General features: G+C 38.8%; 1 protein-coding gene across 1 annotated transcript in view; it reads left to right on the top strand.

Annotated features, from left to right (window-relative positions):
- Nucleotides 1–17208, top strand: part of LOC136885954 (uncharacterized) — a 165527-nt gene that overhangs the window by 111747 nt on the left and 36572 nt on the right. The window lies entirely within an intron of this gene.

Here is a 17208-nt window from a genome sequence, read left to right on the forward strand (position 1 = left end):
GTGGAGCTCGAACCCACTATCTCCCGAATACTGGATACTGGCCGCACTTAAGCGACTGCAGCTAGCGATCTCGGTGAGTAAAGTATAACCATGGTATTTGTAATGTTGCGGTACTAATCGAAAGTAGCGTAGACTCACGGTGTTCCAAACGTTATGGTATTATTCACAAGTATTGTACCTCGCACAGGTAACGCAGACCTATCGTGTTTCTCACAATGGTACTAATTTCGGATACTGAAAACCCACAGTGAACCACTCTCTGCTGCTACTGATCAGAAACCTATTGCATACTTAACATAGTGGTAATACAGGCAAGTAAAGGCGACCCATGGTGTTCCACGCGTGATGGTACAAAACACAAGTAGTTTCATTGTTCTAATACAACCATCCCTTGGTCGCCCATTTTAAGTCGCCTCTTACGACAGGCACGGCATGCCGCGGGTGTATTCTTCATCTGCATTCCCCGCCCACAGGGGATAGTATTGGAAGAAGTGTGAAGTAGGGTTGTTGTATGTCACCGACACATTTTTCTCTTACCCACATGTAAGATATGGAACGCTCCTCCATCTGTTGACTATATTTGGAAGCTGGGGAAGGTTAGAGAATCAAATAGTATCTAGGAGGGAATAGTATTCTTCGGTGGTCGAAGCAAGTGTATACTCTCTGTCTTGACAGGTAGTAATCAAACGTGGCTACAAGCAATGACATTACTAAAATAAAAATCGTATATCAGAATATTAATGAACGAGCTGTTACCCACAGCTTTTCACTCGCGAGAATTTGTTACGTTGATAAAAATTTTGATTCCTCGCTACTGCACTAAGACATTATCTGAAAATCCCCAAAGTATTAAAACTAACAGAAAAATTGCATTTTATCTACGCCAGAACCTCTTTGTAAACCACATTTGTGGTATTGCTTTTTGGGGCGAAGATGACCAGGCTACTGGCAGAGCTAAACCTGGTCATGCGACATGGAACTCAGCGTCTGAGAAACAGTCCTTTTAAGTCCTCTCTTAATACCGATTTTCACATCTTAGTTTTTGAAATAAAGGTATCCTCATCAAGAGAATTCAATTCCTTCTTCACTTATTTTCGATCTCCAGCTAAAGTTGATTTTCCGAAGACAAAAAGTAAGTGTTTCTTTACTTTTAAAGGGGATTACAAACATTAATTTAAGTTTATGAGATATGCTGTAGATATGTTCATTTTAAAAACTGCCCCACTCTTTGACTGAGTGGTCAACGTTGAAGTCTTCGGTTTACAGGGTTCAAGCTTCGTTTTGTTCTTTGTGTCAAGGGGCCTAAAATGAGCTTTGTCTCGTCCTTGTATGACAAATTCGACTTCGTCTATATTGGCCTATTTTATATCTTCCCCCCTCGACCTGTGGCCCTGCTCCTGTTGTGGTTGGTAAAGTGGTGTGTTGAGTGAACATGAAGAGGAGAGTGTTGGGACAAACACAAACAACCTGTCCCCGAGCGAGAAGAATTAATCAGATGCGATTTAATTCCCCGACTCAGCCCGAAATCGAACCCGGAACCCTGTGAACGGAAGGCCTCAACGCTCACCACTCAGCCAAGGAGGAGGAACAGTTTTTAAAATGAGTATATCCAGAGTATATCTCATAAACTTAACATGCTAAAGACGTGAAAACTAGTATTTGTGATCTCCCTTAAAAATAAAGAAACAGATACTTTTTGTTTTCGGAAAATCAACTTAAGCTAAGAGATCGAATATAAATGAAGAAGGGGTTGAAATCTCTTTATGAGTATACTTACATCTCAAAAACTAAAATGTTACAGATGTTAAAATTGGTATTTGGAATCTCCTTTAGAAATAAACAAAATTCTTTTTTTTTTCTTTCGACTTTAAAAAGGACTGTTTCTCACATGTAGAGTTCCATGTCGAATGTTCAGATTTAGCTCTGCCAGTATCCTGGTCATCTTATCCCCAAAAGGCAACGCCACAATCGTGGCTTACTAAGAGGTTCTGGCGTAGATAAAATGAAATTTTTCGCCGAGTTTTCATGCTTTAGGGATTTTCAGATAATGTTTTAGTGCAGTACAGATGCCAAATTAATTTTTATCAACTTACGAAACCATCGCGAGTGAAGCCGTGTGTAAAAGCTAGTTGTAGATAATCTCGCTGGAGCTGATGTTGCTATGGTTACGGCAGTTAATTCCTTTTTATCCGATTCCTAGAGCAGGGGTAGTGTGGTACCAATATCTCCATAACGGTTGGTTTTAGGGCCTTGAAACACGGTACCGAGTTTTGTTCTTTGCGTCTCGTCCTTGTATGACAAATTCGAGTTCGTCTATATTAGCCTATTATTTTTATAATTTTTATATCTCCCTCCGCCCCCCCCCCCCCCCGAATTGTTTTGAAAATAAAATACAGCCCATGTTACTCACTGGCGAAGTAATTTTTAAAATCGCTTCACTAGTGTTTGAGTCTATCCGTTACAAACAAATATACACATTTTTCCTCTTTATAGTATTAATATAGATGTGTTTATCGCATAGCAACCTGCTAAGTACAGAATGTATTGCGGGTTAGGGTAAGCGTTCGCCTGCAATTATTGGAGTGATTATTTAATGATTTAATTTTATGATCACTCAAAGTTGGGTGAACTTAGAGACTTATCAATGAGTCATGATTCACCGGTAGGTAATTCCGGAGAGGATGAAACAAAAATGAGGCAAATCGGTCCAGTAGAACAGAATGTATTGCGGGTTAGGGTAAGCGTTCGCCTGCAATTATTGGAGTGATTATTTAATGATTTAATTTTATGATCACTTTTAATATATTTATTTTGTTATGTTCATCAGATAAGTTGGAGTCTGAAAGGAAGCAGTTATGGAGCAGGGGATCACCTCATACCATCCCATCATTTCCCATGAGTTGAAGTAGCAGTTAATAGAAACACACCTTTTTGTCTCTCGAGGCTGTGTGGGCTCTGCTGTCGCCGAGTGCATTAATCATTTCTTCCGTTCTATTGTCGCTAAGTATATTCTTCCTCGCACACGCATCCTTCATATTAATAAGCCACTCACACGTATGTATTGTTCATTAAGCCATTCACTCATTCTCACAATCACTATTCAGATTCTTGTCTAGGAGGACAAAGAATAAATACATATTGTCTACTCTGTAATTGCCTGATAGAATCTCTTAGCAACTACTGTTATTATCAACAGTAGTCGGTTTGTGTCAGTTGTTAATTTACGGCCATGGAATGTGTAACCGCGCTGTGACGGAGTCAAGGCCGGCTAAAATGACTCGTATCTAACGTGAGTAGAAGAATGAAATTGATCCTTATTATGAAAATATATTACTATTACTGTTATTACACAATATATGCGCGAGTACGCCCTTTAAATACTACACAAAATACTTAGAGGTATGCATTTGCCTTCTTTCGTGCCCATATCAATCAATCAGTCACTAAATCAATCATACAAACATCAATGATCTGCAGCTTGGGCTGTCGCCCGGGTGGCAGATTCTCTATCAGTTTTTCACCTAGCTTTCTCTTAAATATTTTCAACGAAGTTGGAAATTTATCGAACATTCCATTTGATATATATATATTTGCTATTTGCTTTACGTCGCACCGACATAGATAGGTCTTACGGCGAGGATGGGATAGGAAAGGCCTAGGAAGTGGAAGGAAGCGTCAGTGGCTTTAATTAAGGTACAGCCCCAGCATTTGCCCGGAGTGAAAATGGGAAACCACGGAAAACCATCTTCAGGGCTGCCGACAGTGGGGCTCGAACCCAGTATCTCCCGATTACTGGATACTGGCCGCACTTAAGCGACTGCAGCTGTCGAGCTCGGTGATATTTTATTCTACTCTCTCACTCCTCGTCCTATAAATGAATATTCGTCCCAATCTGTCATCTTGAATTCCAACTTCATCTTCATATTATGATCTTTCCTACAATTAAAAGCTCCAGTCACGCTTATTCTTCTACTTATATCATTCCACGCCAACTCACCACTGACATCTCGAAACATACCGCATAGCCGAGCATCTCGTCTTCTTACACGCAAGTCTTCCCAGCACAAAGTTTGCAACATTTCCGTACCACTACTCCTTTTTCGAAAATCTCCCAGAACAAATCGAGAATCCTTCGATTTTTTTCCAGTTCTCGTATGAAGTATTGCAGGTGAGGGTCCCATACACAGGAGCCATATTCTAACTGCGGTCTTACCAGAGACTTATACGCCCTCTCCTTTACATTCTTACCACAACCCCTAAATACTCTCACAACCATGTGAAGAGATCTTAAAGCTGTATTAACAACCTCGTTAATATGATTACCTCAGTGAAGATCATTCCTTCTATTATAATGCACATAACTACTATTCTTAAATTGAATAGTGCCAACGTCAATAATAGCGTTCCCGAGCACAGTGGTACTTCCACCCGTCTCTATCAAAGAAGACCAGGAATTACGGCCTTTAAAGTGCAAGCATACTACATCCAATACATATTATATAATTACATAACAATATTTAGCTTCTACAAATTTCATTTATTTAATTAAGTGGCTCAGAAATTAGAAAATATCTGAGTGATAGCGCACTGACACAATGGACAGCACAGAAGAAATACAGCGCGAGACGCTGGCACATTCATCCTTTCCCACCAAACTCAGCTGGCCACATTGGACTGTTGAAATTCCTACCAACTAAACTAATTACCTCAGGCACATGCACAAGTTACCACGATATGCAGCATGCCTAATTCACCCCCTTATTACAAAAAAACCCCACATTTTTCATATTTCGGCACTTTAACGTTTTTCTATGATTGGTCCTCAACTATATGTCACCATTTCACCTCCTGGCGATGGAACAAAGTTTCTGAAATGCGTGTAGAGTAGAACATCTAAAAAAATTGTGTGACTCGTAATAGTTTATATTAACCGGTCAAGATGCTTTAGACAATTAATCGAACCGATTAAAATTATAGTGTAGTGAAGGAAGAATAGGGGCCGATGACCTTCGATGTTAGGCCCATTAAAACAACAAGGAAGAAAAAATAACTATTTTTCGTGGCAAAAGACCTGGGTATTGTATTATTATTTGCCATTTAGTGTGCTAGCCTCAGCTACTGTGTGAGGGACTGGTCATTAGTTCATATCTTTCTCTTATACTATTGTAGTATATTTTTGGACCTTAACAGAACACAGTCAGGCGGAATAATGGAAATGATGTGGGGAAGGTATTTGAAGCGACTTTCATTAAGAAATTTCCAGGAATTTTCAGGTAATGTGAGAATAGGCAGATACCAGTTGCTAGAAAGACACAGCAGAAAATGTGACAACTTAAATCTCAGTTCGTGTGCGTTTGTTATACTGCAGACAGTATTAAATCCGCATTCAGTGTTTGTGAATTTCATTTACAAATACGGCTTATGAATCAATGCATTTTTATTTATATTTTTGTAACCCCTCAGTTTATGGTACACTTAAGAGGTAAGTGGAATATACTAGAGTGTCTTCCATTGAGTAATCTCTGACAATTTTATACATATTGATCCTTTCCAAAGTGTACCTGCATTTATTTATTTCTCTACCAGTTCGTTTTCTCAGTCAACGCTGGGGCACCTAAAAACGTATCCACAAAGATGTACACGAAATGCTGTCAGTTGGTACAGTTACTTTTATTCGCATACACTACCGCTCATTAATTTCAATACACCCTGGTATTTCAGATTTAAAACAAAAATCAAACGTTATTTCTCACAAAAGATAATTAAATTAACTTACACATATATAATACAATCACAAACATTATATTTTACTTTCATCAAAGTCTCCTCCTTTGGATTTAATGACTGCCTCACAAACTCGAGGCATGCGGTCAATCAGTTTTTGTAGGTATCGTGAGTCTATATGATTCCACACATCCTTAACAATATTCCAGAGATGCTCCTTGCTGGATATATTAGCTTCCTTGACACGTCTGTCCACTTCGTCCCAGACAATTTCAGTGGGATTACAATCGGGCCTTTTGGACGGCCATACCATATCTTTCAGTACTTTCTGTTTTTCCTTTGATGCAATGTAGTTCGTACAGTATTCTGATCGATGTTTTGGGTCATTATCCTGTTGTCAAGTGAACCCTTTCCCTATTAAGCGCAATCCACTTGGTACTGCATGATACTGAAGTATGCGGTGGTACTGCTTCTGATCCATACATCCTTCTATTTTCATAATGTCGCCAACCCTATCTCCAGCAAAACATCCCCAAACCATAATAGAACCTCCGCCGTGTTTAACTGAAGGTAGAACACACTGCTGGGATACCCTTTCCCCTACGAATCGGCGAACAAATTTTCTCCTTCTGGTTCCCAAAATCTCGAACTTCGATTAATCGGTGAATAACACTTTCGCCCACTTTTCTGATGTCCAATTACGATGTTTTCTAGCCCATTCAAGACTCTTCTGTTTATTTATGGGCCTTAGAAGGGGTTTTCTTGTTAGACACATCCTTTCAAGCCGGCTTCAATCAGTCTCCTTTTCACTGTTGCAACATATATTTTTGTCGTATTCATTTCTACCAATTCTGCACGAATTTGGGGCGCTGTTTGGAGTCTACTTCTCTTACTGGTAATTCTGATATATTTATCATTACTTTTAGTTGTTTTACGAGGTCGTCCTGGTCGTGGTATGTCCTTATTGCTACCTGTTGTCTTCTGGCGGTGAAGGATGTGTAGGGTGTATTGCACTCTCCTATAGACGCACTACACTCTTTCGCAATTTGGCGAATAGATAAACCTGCTTGGCTAATTGCTACAATTGCAGCACGTTTTTCTATGGATATCTCCACTCGTGGAGCCGTACTAGCGATGTGCACACTTCAACTGTCACGAAGGAACTGACATGCAGGAACCACATGTTATGTATCGTAGCAATGTTTGCCGTTCGCTGCAGATATCACATCACTACAGGGAACAACAGAGATGCACCAAATGCGGCGTCCGTCGGCAAATAGGTAAACAAACATATCCGATAGGTACACAACATTGGTTGTTGGGTACTATTGTATCTCAATGACCACAAACAAAAATCATGTCATTTATACAACTGTTGTACTATTCCTTTGCCTTTGCTTCCTCAACCGTACCCACGGTATTAGACCTTATCTACAGAGAATGAGATGTCAATTATTGGGTGTATTGAAATTAATGAGCGGTAGTATATATTCACACATTAGCAGACACATAACCTTAATCACAGTATCAAAACACTTCAGTTCAAGTATATCAACAAAGCCGCCATTATTTAAAACAACTGAATAGCACAGCACATAGAGGTTACAATCTTGGAACACAAATAAAATAGATGACTGCGTACAAGCATGTCACTGCGTTTACGGCATATCAAAGCAACAACTCTCTTCCAACAACTACCAATGACTAACTTCAGTAACTCACTTCACCTTCAAGATCATTTCTTTATATATATGCCTGGCTTCCAGAAAGATACGTTGCAAAAGCTACGTTCTTGAATATTCCAGAGTGTGCAATACATAGATTACAATGTATAGAATATTCTCAATCGTTTTTGTCACCTATTACCATTCTGGAAGTTACAGTGTGTTTCACAATTATGGACTACCATTTATATACTGTATACAGGTAAGAATAAATTATAATATTAATTTACATGTATTTACATTAACTGAACTCATATGAATATGTATATCACTTGTTTCATGACATAAACTCACAAACAGCGCGATCATATCGTCCGTACATATAACTTAACCATGTAAATAACACTAATAATAATAATAATCGTAAAATAATAATAATAATCACGATCGTAAAAATAATAATAATAATTCGAGCTCGATATCTGCATTAGTTACCCATGGGTGAGAGGACTTTGTTTTCAAGTTATACCTGTTATCGAACTTGCGTCACTAATAAGGAAGCCTCTGTCCTCTAATATAGAAACTGAAAATACGAATAAACTAGTGAAGTGGATTGTGCAGGATGGCAGGCCACGTTGTTCCTCATCGTGGTTTCGAAGAGGTTTTGCAAGTAGCTCTCATTTATCATTATTTTCTCTCTAGAGACACGGTAAAAAAAGAAAGAAAGAAAGAAAGAAAGAAGGAAAGAAAGAGGGACAAGTTGTATGACGTAGAAAGGTCGAATTATTATATGAACCGAAACTATGTAAACCCGATTAAAATTCGTTTAACCGATCAAAGTTCTTAATCGATCGATAGCTCTAGTTTATATTATTACATACAGAATACACTTGAAATGATTGGCTTGATTAGTTTCAGAGCGTGCAGGTGTAATTCTTGCTCAAGTCTTCACACATTACTTTAATCGCTGAAGTTATGTTTGCATTTTTAATTTTTATTTTTGTAATCCCTCATTTTATGGTACACTTAAGAGGTAAGTGGAATATACTAGAGTGTCTTCCATTGAGTAATCTCTGACAATGGAAACCACTCTCTCGCGAGCGCACACACATACACACATTCCATTAAGTAGAGTCTGTGATATTCAAATCAGCCCACATGAGTGGGAGGGAGGGCCATGGCATACCTCGCTACGCTATGTGCAGAGGGCTTAGAAAGCAGAACGTGCCAGACGGTGTTTCGACTTCACGCTACAAACACTGCAAGAGTAAGGAAAGACTGGACGATACAATCATTGTAGTACGCAATTTTAACGAACCTCGAAAACTTGTACATGGAAAGGAAAATTTTAAGAGGATTTTAGTGTTTGGTTAGAGCGCATACATCGCCGAGAATATGTAACTTCCTATTAAGTTTAGTGTCTCATAAGAGGACGCCACCTGTCGCTAGAAAAGTTCACAGTTCTAGCCCTTCAAGCAAGCAATTCGATGCTGAAAACATCCCAGGGATGTGAGCTACGAATTTTAGGTAAATAACATATAATAAATAATGAAAATAAATTCTTTATTTAATCCTAAAAATTATAATCCGTTTCTTAATTATCGTTATCCGATCGATTAAATTAGCAGTTTGCCTTTTTACTACCACTATGAGCGCTAATGTAAGTCAATGCATTGTTTCACTTAAACACCACTACCAGCGCTAATGTGAGTCAATGCATTGTTTCAATTAAACACCACTACCAGCGTTAATGTGAGTCAGTGCATTGTTTCACTTAAACACCGCTACGAGCGCTAATGTGAGTCAATGCATTGTTTCACTTAAACACCACTATGAGCGCTAATGTGAGTCAATGCATTGTTTCACTTAAACTACGAAAATATTCGGTGCGGACATTTTTAAAAAAATTAAAAAACGCCTGAGGGTATCGAACCAAGGAACACATTACAGGAAGTTAATTTGGCTAGGATCTGAATCAAAAAGGAAACGAGTGAAGAAACAAACGACTTTAGGCTGTTTTTTTTTTCGGAACTGCATTTAGGCCGGAAGTAATTTTAAAAATTTGTTAATGAATTAGAAACCTTTCCGGCCCTTTTAGCCCAATTGAGGAAATTGCTTAATTTTACGTTTTTTGTAGTACGGGGACCTATGTCTTGTCTACTAAGAAATGTTTTCAACATTTAAAAAAATTGAAAATCTGAAAAGTAAATTTCATGAAATAAGGCTTCAAAGTTCTAAATATGTGACGTCACACGCATACTCTGTTACAAGATGGCGCTGTGTTGACTCGCGCGCTTAGTTGGAGGTTTGCTGTCGTTGTGAATAAATCGTGGCCAGTTTCTAAAAAGTAAGTCTACGAAACTCGCAAAACTCTGCGGCCATTAAAATAGTGACAGGCTACCGCCAATTGCTTTACCATGGATATGTTGTTGGGCTGTGGGTGTATCTGGAATTAGCCCGGGCAGAAAACCGACAGTGTGGTAACCTGGCAACCAGTGTTCATCATCTTCTCCCTCGCGTTATTACACTGCCTTTCCCACTGTCTTTGACTGACGTTTCTTCCAGGTCACAGCAAAGCCCCTTACACACGATAACGTCACGGAAGTTATCAGAATTATTCTAATAGTACGTACCTTGTGAATATTTATGGTCATAAAATTGTGTGCTAAATCAGCGATTTTTTAACATGTCATGGAGGTATAATGTGTTGGATCAGCTGCTATATTGATCGTGAGAGGCTACTAAAAGGGGTACTACCAAAGTATCTGTACTCATTCTGTCGTCGTTTAAGTCTAAAATCACATTAATCATTCTATGCATTTTCGAGTAGCGAAAAAATGTACCTATATATTCCTTTGTTATTTTACAAAACTGCCTTCCAAACGAGATAGCCCCCGTAGGACTCAGTAAACTAACATACATTTTATGTAACAGCCATAACAAATATTTGGATTGAGATGGTGATTTAAGATTTGGCCGGATTTCTTCAGCACCGTCGCGCTAATCACATTTCTAGGACACGATGGAAAGTCGAATCTCTTCCTAAAATCTTCAAGAAAACCTTGAGCTCCCAGGAAAAGACCACAAACCTCGTTTGACTCCAAGTTTCATTTGAATGTCCCCTTGTATTCAGTTTCATATATTGTTCAGGGAGTCACTTCTTCCTCTAGTACAGGATGTTGATTAAACTGTATTGTGCAATGCGCATTGCCAGTATATGCATGGGGGAATCCAGAAGCAATTATAAGTAATAGAATATACTTAAATATATTGTTACGAATAAACCTCCATCTGTTTCATTACTCCAATTTATTTCAGGATAACCCAATAAATGCACGCGCGCACACACACACACAGAATTCTAATTAACCACGAATAGCCAAACGTACTAATTACTGTCTGTTTACAAGTCTCTTTTCCTTACGGCACAGCAGGCGGTCCAGTCCGTTGCTATTCCTGCGGACGCTTAATCGTTAATTTCACTTACCCAAGCCCAGTCACCACATAAGCAGTTGTGTGTAGACAGCTGAATCTGAACACATGGCTACGGGTCATTGAACACACGACGACTGTTCGTTGGTTCGACTCCACAGATAGTCCAGTAATTCACACAGTCACATGCAGCGAACAACTAAACAGCTCAACAGTACTCAACAGCAGGACGATACTCACAACAGCGAACATTAACACAGGTCTATTTATCCTCGCGCTCACGATAGCGGGTTTCCTCGCTGGTTCTCGGTGATCCTCAGTTCACAGTGTTACACGAACACCCGTTCTGTCGTCTCCAGTTCACGCACTGGACTCTCCAACACCACGACAACAGCTCGCTTGCAGGGGCCTTGTATTTATACCTTGATGTTGCGCCACGAGAATATTCAAGGTACGGCTGGAGATCGAACTTTCCTGACGTATCTTCCAGAAATTGCATGGAGGAGCAAGATGAAGAAAACAATAGAGAAGGGCCGTGGCATGTCCTCGGGCGGGCTGAGAAGTTCCCCGAGCTGACTTAGTCATCCCCTTTCAGGTAATACCGAAAGGGCTGCGACAAGACTGGAGGTCTCTCGAGCATGTAACAACATGTATAATATAGTGATATCCATCTTAAATATCCACAATGCTCTTCAGGTTTGGAATCTAAAGGATTAATTTATCTTTGAAGACATTTTCTTGGTTTGCCTTTGTATTCTCTTCATTTCCCAACTGAAATATTTTTCGGGGATCCACAATCACACCTCATCCTCCGAGTTGATCCATTCAAGGCAAGGCAGGAAATTTGCTCATCTACTGTGCGGCCCTTCTTCCTCAGGGCGTCAGCTATCTTTGACCTTATAATGTGATGACGTGAAAATATGCAGACGGGTTTTCAACTTGCTGCCTATAATACTGGTTTCACCATGCAACTCAGCATTACTGATTTATCGGAAGCAGAGCGCAAATGATCAAGTCGCATTATAGCTGCAAAATAAATAAATAAATAAATAAATAAATAAATAAATAAACATTTTTTCTTTTGAATTTTTAAATACTTTTCCGTTTCAGGTCAACTGAAGACTGTATAATGTAATAGATCCCACAGTTCATTTTGATTTTTCCACAGTCAGAAGACATTAATTGGGAAAAGAAGCTGATCTTTTAAAACGACCATAAATTATTATAAAGATAAATATCTTGAGTCCACTACGCATGCACATCCGTAGCTTAAATTCTGTTTGGTAAACAGATCAATGTACAGATATTTTCCCACTCTAGAAAGCGAAGAATAACGGCCCAGAGGATTCGTAGTGCAGACTTCGTAATCTGCAGGCCTTCCGCCTGATCAGCGAACGCTTGATAGGCCAGGGTCCTTCGGGGCTGTAACATCATGGGTTCATGCAGACACTTCATTTCATTCATACTTTCTTCCCTTCTTTCTTTTTTTCCTTACAAAATACCGTTAGCTTTACTACACCCAGATTCGCTTTCACTTACTGTACTAACATAACTTGAAATGATTCACCTGTTCCATTTCTATCCTTATAGTTCTCTTACCAACTGACGTAACTTTAGTCTTGGAAAATTAATTTTCATATAATAACAGTAATGCCAAATTATCTTTTGGGAAATTCAAATTATCATAAATATATGTCCTTCAATATTTCACATCACAGTCTTCAAGATCACATCGACCATCTATACTGTAACGCACCTCTTTGATAATATATCTCTTAGTCATGGCCATCCATCCATACTTCACATCACAGCCTGCAAGATAACATCGACCATACATATTCTAACGCACCTCTTTGATAATATGTCTCTCAGTCATGGCCATCCGTAAGTACTTCACATCAGAGCCTGCAAAATCACATCAACCATCCGTACTCTAACGGCCCTCTTTGATAATATGTCTCTCAGTCATGGCCATCCATAAGTACTTCACATCAGAGCCTGCAAAATCACATCAACCATCCGTACTCTAACGGCCCTCTTTGATAATATGTCTCTCAGTCATGGCCATCCATAAGTACTTCACATCAGAGCCTGCAAAATCACATCAACCATCCGTACTCTAACGGCCCTCTTTGATAATATGTCTCTCAGCCATGGCCATCCATCAATACCTCATATCATAGGCTGCACGGTTGCTAGGTAACATACCGTCACACCTTATGTATCGCTAATTTTCAGATTTCCTCGGCAATAACAGATATTTATGTTCGTAATAAAAACGTCATTTATGTGCTTCCACTCAGTATGCAGGCTCGCGTTCGCTACCGGCAGGCTGTGTTCTGACGTGTTATTATTTCCATGTCGAGTTTCTCAACGCCTCCTTCATGTACTCCACTCCCGCTTGTCTTATTTCTCATCCAGAAGGCAGTGACCTACCGCAGGTTAATCTGACGTGCAGGCGGCTTTGGTCGGTTCTTGTAGTAATGGTTTTTATGTTCCCAAGCGATAGGTTTCTTTTAAAATATGTGAAGCTATTTTTAAAATTCAGAAAAAGAACAGTACAACATCATGGACTTTATTAATATTTTAAAATTAGTTAACAGTAAGTTCCTGGTATGTTGATTGTTTTCTTAGCCTGAAATGCATTTAAAATTATAGTTTACAGCAAGTTCGTATCGTAATTGAAAATCAAATTATGTAGTGCTTTTTTAAAAATGAAAGTAAGTGTTTATTACAGAGGAAGCATTAAAGCAGATGATAAGATGATTAACATGGGGGAGACGTGGTATTTAAAATGTGATTCTCTTGCTGAGGTCAGTGATCTTACAACATTATCAAGTTGATGGCTTTGAAAAATTATGATTAGTCAGAATGTCATAAAAACAAGACTGGACACTTCGCCTAGTGTCCACGTCCCTGACAGCCAAGGTAACGTATTGACATTGCTGGTAAAAATAGTTAATATCTCTGGAACTATACGCTTGATTTGCACCACAACAACAAACCCAGCTGTCCTAATTAGAGCAAGGTTCAAGAAGGCCACAAAGAAAATGTGGAACCTCTGTTATGACTACCGTAATTGCTAGTTGACCCAGAGTTTATTAGACATCTATTTTGAATATTATTCATGTTGTTTTAAATCCAGTTTTGAGCACATCAGTGTAACATTGGCCGCTAAGAAGAACTCTGGAATCCTTACATAGTTTGAGTTAAAAGAATATACACAAGATCCTTGTTTGTCCGGCCCTCATTAATCCGGATATCCGGTTTATCCGGATCGAAACTTATTTAAAAAAATTACTTGTACAGTATTTCTTTTACGAAACGAATGGACCAGGGTGTATTTCAAAACAACAAGCGGTTTTACAGAAAGCATCTGCTCAGCAAGCTGATTAAAGAAGAGGGGGAATATGGTGTAATTTCAGTACTGAAAACAATGTATGAAAGACATTATTTGTATGATCGCAGCTGTATGGGATCAAGTTAGTGAAATGTCTTGGAAACATCTCTGATCATCTATCTGTGGATCTACCACCCGAGGTTTGTGAAGTTATGGACAAATTTGCACGCATTTCCGGATGCCCAGACGTAGATGAGAACGACGTAAATAACTGGTTAAAAAATGACTGTAGTTCCGGCTACGGCATAATGACAGGTGAATAAATTGTTGCCTCTTGTTCTTCGGCAGGTAATGAAGAGAGCGATGGTGAATTCGAAAATGAAACCGGAGCTCCATCAGAAGAAACAATGACTCATGGAGAGGCAACACTGCAGCTGGACAAAGTGATGGCCTATTTAGAATACTTAACTGAAACCACACCGGCAGAACTGATGTTAGTAAAAGGTCTTCGTGATCGTGCTCCACGCAAACGCTATACAAATGTAAAACAGAAATAGCTCACACATTATTTTAGTGCATAAAACAGAGTCGTAAATGTAAGAAAAGTGTTCTTTTATTTATTGTACAACTGAAAAAAGTATTACTGTACAATTATGTTAATAGATTATATAACATGTACTGTAATTTTTTTTTAATTTTTCCGGATTTTCGATTATCCGGATCAGTTCCGGCCCCACTTAATCTGGATAACCGAGGTTCTTGAGTACTAGTATTAAGTGGCTGGATATCGCCGAATTCTTAGCGAAATATTCAGCGTTCGGTTCAGATAGCATCAACGTCTGTTCCAGATCGGAACAGACATTTCAGCCACTCTGCAGCACTACAGAGATGTCCTAAAAAGAAGACAAAGTTTCCACCAGCGGAAGATTATTATTATTATTATTATTATTATTATTATTATTATTATTATTATTATTATTATTATTATTATTATCTCCTCGGCTCACAAAGCAGCGCGCCGGCCTCACACCTCTGGGTTCCATGGTTCAAATCCCGGTCAGTCCATGTGAGATTTGTGCTGGATAAAGCGAAGGCGCGACAGGTTTTTCTCCCAGTACTCCGGTTTTCCCTGCCATATTTTATTCCAGAAACACTCTCCAATATCCTTTCATTTCATCTGTCAGTCACTAATCATTGCTCAAGAGGAGTGCGACAGCCTTCGGCAGCTGGCACAATTCCTTTCCTCGCCGCTAGGGGGGGGGTCGTTCATTCCATCGTTGACCTATTTGAAAATGGAAAGAGGCTGTGGATTATTATTATTATTATTATTATTATTATTATTATTATTATTATTATTATTATTATTATCGTATTATAAAGATACAGGTTTTGGGAAGAACCGTTTAATTATGCATATATAACCTATAATTATATATTTTACACTTTGCTTTACGTCGCATCAACACAGACGGATCTTATAGCGACGATGGGATAGAAAAGGTCTAGGAATGGAAAGGAAGCGGTCGTGGCCTTAATTAAGGTACAGCCCCAGCATTTGATTGGTGAGAAAATGGGAAACCACGGAAAACCATCTTCAGGGCTGCCGACAATTGCTGATTCAAATTTCATTGCCGGGTCGAGTGGCTCAGCCGGATGAGGTTCTGGCCTTCTGACCACCAACTTTGCAGGTTCGATTGTGGCTCAGTCCGGTGGTATTTGAAGGTGTTCAAATACGTCAGCCTCGCGTCGGTGGATTTACTAGCACTCTAACTCCTGCGGGACTAAATTGCGGCATTTGGTCCTCTCTAAAATGCTTAAAAATAGTTAGTAAAACATAAAAGCAAATAAAATTATTATTATTATTATTATTATTATTATTATTATTATTATTATTATTATTATTTGAGCATTAGTTCATAGATTGGTTTAATGCGGCTCTCCATGTCACCCTGTGCTAAACTTTTCATTTCTATGTAACTCCTGCATCCTACATTTGCTCTAATCTGCTTGTCATATTCATACCTTGGTCTACCCCTACCGTTCTTACCACCTACACTTCCTTCAAAAACCAACTGCACAAGTCCTGGCTGTCTTAAGTTGTGCCCTATCTTTCTGTCTCTTCTTCTTGTCAAATTTAGCCGAATCGATATCCTCTCACCAGTTCGATTCGGTATCTCGTAATTCGTCATTCGATCTATCCATCTCACCTTCAATATTCTTCTGTAACACCACATTTCAAAAACTTCTATTCTCTTTCTGTCTGAGCTGGTTATCGTCCATGTTTCACTTCCATACAACGCCACACTCCAGACAGAAACAACTTTCCAATTGCTACATCAGTGATCGAAGTGAGGAAATTTATTTTCTTAAGAAAGGCCTTGTTTGCTTCTGCTAGTCTGCATTTTATGTCCTCCTTACTTCTGTAATGGTTACTTATTTTACTACCAACTAGCAACATTCATCTACTTGCTTTGAGACTTCATTTCCTAATCTAATATTTCCAGTATCACCTGACTTCGTTCGACTCCACTCCATTACCTTTGTTTTGGTCTTAATAATAATAATAATAATAATAATAATAATAATAATAATAATATTATTATTATTCATATTTCAGGTTAGACGAAGGAGTAGTCAAATTTTCCTGGTCGCCATAAGACCTATCTGTGTCGGTGCGACGTAAAGCCCCTAGCAAAAAAAAAAAATTTCCTGGGGGTTTCTTTTGGGGCACAGCTGTACCGCGGAGAAGCGTTTCAGAAATTTTTAGGAGTACGAATTAAATTGCGTACTCTGCTTTCCTAAATTTCCATATATACGAAGCAGTAACCATGTCTTCTTGCTGATTATTTCATCTTTAGAGCAGTTATCCAATTATTACTGCTTTAAAACAGTACATGTACAAGTCTGTAAATTAGGTTGCGTGACTTAAATTGCTACGCGTCTTAACGCATGCTTTTAGGGTGGCGCCATTCAATTGTCTGAATAAAAGGCACTTTAAAAACAATTCTTTTTATTCTCATAACTCTGCTTAGTATTTGCATAGAACAA

This window comes from Anabrus simplex, chromosome X (genome assembly GCF_040414725.1).
Source record: "Anabrus simplex isolate iqAnaSimp1 chromosome X, ASM4041472v1, whole genome shotgun sequence".
NCBI classification, from domain to species: Eukaryota; Metazoa; Arthropoda; class Insecta; order Orthoptera; family Tettigoniidae; genus Anabrus; species Anabrus simplex.